Raw genomic sequence first — 8,322 nt, 5'->3', positions numbered from 1 at the left:
ACTCATTAAGCAAAAGAATCCTAAATGATTTCATTAATTCTTGAATCTATCTCTAGCATCCAATACTAAATGGTGATTACCCAAGAAGCCAACATGATTCATTTCTCAATCTCACAATCGTTCATCAATACAGCAAAAAACAGAGTAACACACAACCAAAGTATATTCATATGAATACACAACAAACCCTTAACCCATTAAAATCCAAACTACCATCAAAACCTAACCCAAAATAATTAGTTCATAGCTAAATCAATAATATAAAAACGAAAATCGGAAATAACAAGTTCAACAAATGAAACTGAGATAAAAGATTAGAAATCTCCCCAAGATGAATCCTATAGTTAGAAATCAAGTCTTCTCCTTTAACAAACCAATCGCTCAAAGTTTACTTAGAAAAGTGCAAAAATAGACTAACCTAAAAAGCGAAGACGAAGACCCTCGGCAAAAAGGCTAAGTTTTTCTTTTATACTTCGTCCCAATAACCAGTCAAACCGTACAGAACGAAACTGTGCGTTTAACAAAACTAAATAATGACTGTCCCTGGCTTACTTCGCCGGGTGAGACACAATCTTCGCCGGGCGAAGCTTCTTGAAGAGTTCTGAAATTACAGAACTGCCACTCTGCTTGCTTCTTCGTTTGATTCTTCGATTCTCGGTGCTCTCCCTTGGAAACAGCTTCATCGTGCTTTATCCGCTCCGGAACTCTCCTATTTCTGAGATTCGCTAATTTTTGAATAAAAAATATCCAATTTTGTCCTTATTTGCTCAAAATGCCATTTTAACCTGAAATACGAAAAGTAAAGAATTAAGCACAATTCAGGTCAAAATGCCTAGAAAGTACCTGAAATCGACCCAAAAAGGTATAATGAAAAGTGATAATTCACGGATTATCAGTTCTCCTAAGGATAATGGACAATAACATGTTAACCGAACCCAACCTAAAAGATTGGCTAATAAATCTAGAATTGTTCTAGATTTTGAAAGAATTGCTTATGTCTTGGAGGCACTCTTCCACTTGATATTGGACCGGATGCTCCATAAGCTGAGCTTGATGCTCTTGAAAGTGGAGAGGATAGGGGGGCTAAAATTACATGCTAGCCTCCATGAATAGAGAACTTAAACTAGGCATGAAGAGGTTCAAATGCTTATGATATCCTCATAGCTCTACAAGAGTTGTACAGCAAAATCCAAGAGTGGTTGAGTATGAGTTATTGCATCCCCCTTTAGCATGAAGTTGAGGAAGGGTACCTCCAGATGATCATACTTTAAGATGATCCAATGGATTAGGTCGACTGGATGGATATGGGGTTGTCAGACCGTCTCAAAGTGAATTTGATTCTACAATCCCTTCCTCCAGTTATAAACGTTTATAATAATTACAATCTCAATAGGATTGAGAGAAACCTTTTTGAATTGCAAATGAGCTAAAGAATTTCAAGGCAGAATGTAAAGGAAGGATATAAGGATGTCTTTGCTGCCTCCACCAGCAGGGCAATAAAAGGCCCAAAAAGTTACCAAAGAGCAGGTCCAAAGTGGACCCAAGAATAAGAGCTTCAAAAAGCCAGCGCAAGGCAGAGAAGGCTAATGCAAAGGGAAAATGTTTCCACTGTGGAGAAGGACGCTGAAGAGGAAAGTCCTCAATACCTGAACAGTTTAAAGAAAGGCAAAGGAAAGAGGTCGAACCAATGTCTTATGATTGAATTGAATTAAGTGTTTCAAATAGTCATTACTGGTATAGATTCAGTAACAACATCTCATGTTTTATGTCTTTGCAGGTACTTCAATAGTTCTAAGGTGACAATGGCAAAGATCATTTTGGGATGGAAATGAGCACAAGTTGAGCCGAGGCCATGGGACTTGCCCACTAAGAACTACTTTTAGGACATGTTGTTGAATTTGTTTAAAGTATTGTACTTTGAAAAAGCATTAGAAACCTCATTTCTATTTCTGCTTGTGTAAAGCAGGTTATTATGTATTGTTTAATGGAAATGAATGTTCATACATTTGGAATGTTTTAGTTGGTAAAGCTGTAATACAAATGGTTGTATGGTCTTGAATTGAAGTGACATCACTTTAATCAATACCATTCTAATAAAGACTCGATCGAATCAAATCCTAAAATATCTATTTGGGTCATGTTTTGAATTGTTTAAAGTATTGTACTTTGAAAAGCCATTAGAACACATTTCTATTTCCTGCTTTGTGTAAACGCAGGTTATATTGTGTTTAATGGAAATGATGTTCATACATTTTGGAAAATGTTTTAGTTGGTAAAAGTCTGTAAATACAAATGTTTGTATGTCTTAGAATTGAGTGACTATGCTTTAATCAATACCGATTTCTAATAAAAGAAACTCGATCTGATCAAATCAAAATTCTATGGCATATAGAATTGGGTCATATCGGAGAGAGAAGATTAGTATAGTTGGAGAAAGAAGTGGGATCCTAAAATCATTGGGTTCTGAACCCTATCCAACCTGTGGATACTGTCTCACGGAAAGATGACCAAGTCTCCTTTAAGAGTAAAGGAGAACGAGAAAGAACTATAGATATTATACAATTAAAGATGTGTGGACCATTTAGTACTTTAGCACGGGGAGGATTGGAATACTTCATTACCTTTATAGTGTATGTCACGATATGGGTATTTGTATTTAATGAAATACAAATATGAATCCTTTGAAAAATCAGAGAATTCAAGAATGAAGTAGAAATCAAACTAGAAGAGTATTAAAATACTACGATCAAGATGGGGGGGTGAAGACGGGAATTTACTGAGGAAAGAGTTTCAAGAGTTCTTAAAAGAAAATGGGATCATCTCACAATTGACTCCTCCTTATACACCACAACTTAGTGGAGTGTCTGAAAGAAGAAATCGTACCTTATTAGATATGGTACGATCGATGGTGAGTTTTACATACTTACCAATGTCTCTGTGGGGATACGCTCTCCAGACCGTTGTGTGCACATCCTTAATAGGGTCCCGTCTAAAACTATCCAAAAAACACCGTATGAGATATGGTATGGAAAACGTCCAAGTCTGAATTATATGAAGATTTGGGCTGCCCAGCTTATGTTAAATTGGTTAAATCTGATAAGCTGGATGTTAAATCCGAGAAGGGTCGATTCATTGGATATCCTAAAGATAGCTTAGGATATTACTTTTACTTCCCAAGTGATCAAAGAGTTTGGATCAGTAGAAATGCGCGTTTCCTCAAGAACGAGTTCTTGGAGGAAGGCGGTGTTGGAAGAAGTATTGAACTCAGGGAAGAGTTCGAAGAGCCAAGAACCGAGATTGCTGAAGATGGAACGTCCACTCAGCGAACCTCAATATCAAATACTATGGTTCCAGTATGAAAGTCTTCTAAAATATCAAAACCTCTAGAGAGATATGGGTTCCTACATGAGCAAGATTTTGAATCTTACCTAGTGGGAGTAGATGATCATGGTGATGATCCTAGAAGCTACGAAGAAGCAATACTAGATAGAGATTCAGGAAAATGGCTGGAAGCGATGGATTCTGAGATAGAATCAATGCATACCAATCAAGTATGGTCGCTTGTGGATCCACCAGAGGGAATAGTTCCTATAGGTTGCAAATGGGTCTACAAGAGAAAAGTTGGCAAGTATGGGGAGGTAGAGACCTTCAAAGCTCAACTGGTAGTGAAAGGTTATACTCAGAAACAAGGATTGGATTATGAGGAAAACTTCTCACCTGTAGCTATGATTAAATCCATCCGTGTAATGCTAAACGTCACAGCATGCCATGATTATGAAATTTGGCAGATGGATGTCAAAACAACTTTCCTCAATGGGTTTATTGAGGAAAACATCTACATGGAACAACCGATAGGTTTTGTATCCTCTGCTGAAAGACATAAGGTATGCAAATTGCATCGATGCATTTATGGATTGAAGCAAGCTACAAGAAGCTGGAACATTCGATTTGATGACATAATCAAATCGTTTGGTTTTGTCAAGAATCCGGATGAGCCCTGTGTATACAAATGGGTTAAAGATCATGCCATCATGTTTCTCATATTATATGTAGATGACATACTTTTGATGGAAAATGATATAGGTATGATGACAGAGGTTAAGGTTTGGTTGTTCAAAACCTTCTCGATGAAAGACTTAGGAGAAGCGACCTATGTCCTTGGCATTCATGTATATAGAGATAGAACGAAAAGGGTAATTGGATTATCCCAGAAATTGTACATAGAGAAAATGCTAAAAAGATTTAGCATGGAGAACTCTAAGAAAGGTCTTTTGCCCTTCACTCACAGTCTTCATCTTTCTAAAGAAATGGGTCCAAAGACCAATGAAGAGTGGCAGCGGATGCGTAATGTGCCTTATGCGTCTGCCGTAGGCAGCTTAATGTACGCAATGCTATGTACAAGACCTGATATAGCTTATGCTATAAGTTTTACGAGCAGATATCAGTCAAACGTCAATAAATATAGGATCGGGAGTACCGCTGACTCCATCTGGATTCGAGTTCCTAGACGAACGTCAATAAATGTCTGAAAACAGAATCTCTGGCCAGAGTCTATTATTAATCATACAAAAGCAAGTTTGTGATGACGAGTTTCGGACATATTGATCGACGATTCGGTAGAAGATCGAGTTTAAGATTTTGACGTTCCATGAATCCGTGCTCGATCAGGATGTTTCAATGGAGGGACTTTACTTGCATGGTACGTATGATCTGAAATGGGTTCGATGAAGTATTTCTTCATCGTGGTTTAGGGACTATGGCACATTGCTAGATGTTTACCATAGTCGTTAGGCCCCCGGACAGGTTTCCGGATTCATCCAAAACCGGCTCACGGCTAATCCAAAGTGGACCTACATGGTCACACCAATAGCCTTAAGAAGTTAGAGAATGATGAGAGAGAGAAATGATTATCCGAAGAGGGCTAGCACCTTCCGAGGGTAATGACAAGATTTCTATGGTAATAGTTACATAGAAAATTGTTTGTGACATTTTAAGGGTTAAAATGGTCAAGCAATAATTAATTATATTTAATTATTATATCTTAAAGCGTTAAGATTAATGAGATGAACGAAAATTACCTTTTAATAGTTAAAGGGTAAAAGGGTAAATTTATGGGTTGTTAATGTAAACTAGTTTAGTTTACATGGACCCTTGAATAATATTGATTATTCAAAGGGTGACATAATAAATTTAATAAATACTTGGGCTCCCTTTTTAAAATAAGATTTTATTGGGCTTGGAAGTGAAAACCAAATAATTGCAAAATTGCCCAAGTATATATAAATGCAAAAGGTTGCATTTTAGTTCATAACACACATTGTTCACTCAAAGCAAAACTAAAACTCTCTCTCAAAGCCACGGCCACTCTCTAAACCTCTCAAGGTGGTGTTAAAATGTGGAGGTGTCATTACTTTGAGGCTAATCTTCATCAATCCAAAGCAAAGGAGTAGGTATAATCTCTTTTCCAAGCTTTGTTTGAAAACCGGTTTTTGAATCCATGCTTTCATTCTCCATTTCCACCACTCTTCATGCATGCTAATTCTTTCAAATGGTATTAGAGCTAAAAGCTCCTTGCATGTCGAATTTATAAGTAAAAATGGCATTTTCCATGTGTTCATATATTCATCAAACTTGGTTGAGTTTGCATGTTAGTGATATGGTTCAAAAATGATTTTTTTCATAATAGATCTTTACATGCATGTCTCGGCTATACATAGATCAGAGGTATATGTTCATTTTTCTTCTAATTCTCATATGTTTTGAATGATGGTAATGGTTATAATGAGCATGCCTTTGTAATGAATGAGTTGTTTGATGTAATAAACATGTTTGATGCATGTGTGATTCTCGGCCATCTCTTTGTTTAAGGAAAACATGTTTTTCTTCTTGCTCTAATATGTTTGGATATGTTAGAATGTGATTTAAAGCATGTTTGGATGATGGTTATAGCATGTTTGGATGATGGTTATTACATGAGATGAGTTGAGAACTACATGCATGCATATATGTCATTCTCGGCCATGACTAGTTTTGCCATAAGAATATGTCATTTCATTCATGTATTGATGAATGATGTTTTAGGAAATGTTGCATGATGATTCATTTAGAAAAATGTTCATGCATGTTCATTTCCATGACTTTGATTAAATGGTTTATGCTTTGAAATGCTAAATGTGTTATTCTTTAATTTGATTAAAGTATATTTTTGCATGAAGTGTATGAAATGTTGCAAGTGTTTAGTGGTGGAATTTGATGTTAGCATAACGTTATGGATTATTAATTCATATGATGAATTAGGATATTATGTATATATGATGGTGGTAGTTTTAATGTAGGATATTTAATTTGATTAAATTATCTTATAATGCATCATTGCATGGCATAAATTATTATATTTTTGAAATGTAATAATTTGGTTGTTTGAATGGTTTCAAAAATTGGTGATGCAAAATGACATGATTGTCTTTGAGAAGATAAATGTGTTATAAAAAATATTACTTTAGTTAAAAGTAACTTGTGTCATAGAATGATTACTTTTGGAGTAATATAACCCATTTATCTATGTCATGCATGACTTTTGTGAAAAGTGTTGAAATGATGATAATAGTTAAATAATATATCTTTGGGTGGAATATGACAAAAGTGTTTGTGTAATGATTCCTATGAAATGTGTAATTGTTACATGGACGCAAGGGGTTGCTCTAGTAGATTAAATTACTACATGAATATATATATATATAATAATCTATTAATAGGAGATATATTTATAATTATATATATTAGTGAAATAAATATATTTAAATAATAGTTTATGTTCATGCCTTTAAATAATGTTTATTTATTGGTATGAATGTTTAATGTTATTTATGTGATGAATGAATATTAGATTAGAGGGTTGATCATGGGCACCATTTAGTTTTCAAAAATATTTAAAAGTGTTTGTAATATTCTTTTATAAATGGCTTGTAATAATTAAATTTATTTATTTATTTTAATCGGGCCTGCGTGCCTAAGATCCAGTTTGTAATTGAATCGGCTAGACGGGAACCGAAGAGCATCCGGATGACGATCCAAACGAAGATATAGTATTAGGGTAAATAGTTTGCCTGTAGGAAGTATTTTCGAAAGCCCCATGGTCAACCCACATGCTTTAATTTATGCATATATGTGATATGTATGAATGGGTAATTAAACATGGCATGCTAAAATGAATTAACTAGGTTAAACCTAAATCTTCCCAATTTAAATTATTAAATCCAAGTCTCCCATTGTGGGATAACTAAATTCTTTGATATAAATTTTAATATCCCAAGATTTCTATTATGTGAGGGATATAATCTTTATATCATAGAATTAAGTTGATCTTGTTCTTGGATGGATATTTTCACCTTGACTAAGAATCTATAGTGAGGACATGATGAAAAATACCATCCTAAGAAAGCACAATGGTTCGGATTTAACTAGCCCAGGATACCAAGAATTTATTATGTGAGGTACCGAAGCTAGGACAAGGAATATGAATCAAACCTTATATAGTGATATAAAAGGAAAATAGTTTCCTACTTATTAGACTAATTAACCAAGAATTCTATTATATGAGGTTAATTGAAATTGATAAGAAATTGATTCCCCACTAAGAATTTAATCCAAAGAAAATTTCGGATCCATTTAAGGGAGTGTAGGACTCGAAATAAATATGGGAGCTAATTGGTTATGCATAAAAGGTTTAAAAGATTACAAGACACTAATAAAATTACTTTTCTTGCAGTTTCATCTTTGATACATAATCGAAAAATGGCCAACAATGTTCTTGATGCGTGTTTCTTACAACATGCAAAAAGTAGCAAGTATTACTAGTCGCTCAAGTAATAAAATGATGGTAGAGTATCGTTCCCACGAGGAATGTTAGCAAAGCACTGAGTTTCTATTGTTATCAAGTTGAAGCAATCGAATTCTTTGGATTGGGGGAGCAAATTCTAATTTAAAAACAACAAGTATTTAAAACTAAGATTAAATAATTAAGAAAGCAATATGAAACACGGAATATCAATTCAAGTAAAACGGGTAGGGTTTTGACTTCATTTGGATTTTTAGGGTTAAACCTAAAAATTACACTAAATTACATTCATATGCAATGGTTGTAAATCGAACTCACTAATATGTTAAACATACCCTCTCGGGCTATATTTTCCTACATCCTTATTAACCTTCCGCACCCAACAAATGAAGATTAATAATTCCAAACTCATTAAGCAAAAGAATCCTTAATGATTTCATTAATTCTTGAATCTATCTCTAGCATCCAATACTTAATGGTGATTA

This window comes from Pistacia vera, unplaced genomic scaffold (genome assembly GCF_008641045.1).
Source record: "Pistacia vera cultivar Batoury unplaced genomic scaffold, PisVer_v2 Contig873, whole genome shotgun sequence".
NCBI classification, from domain to species: Eukaryota; Viridiplantae; Streptophyta; class Magnoliopsida; order Sapindales; family Anacardiaceae; genus Pistacia; species Pistacia vera.
This window is presented reverse-complemented; position numbering follows the sequence as displayed.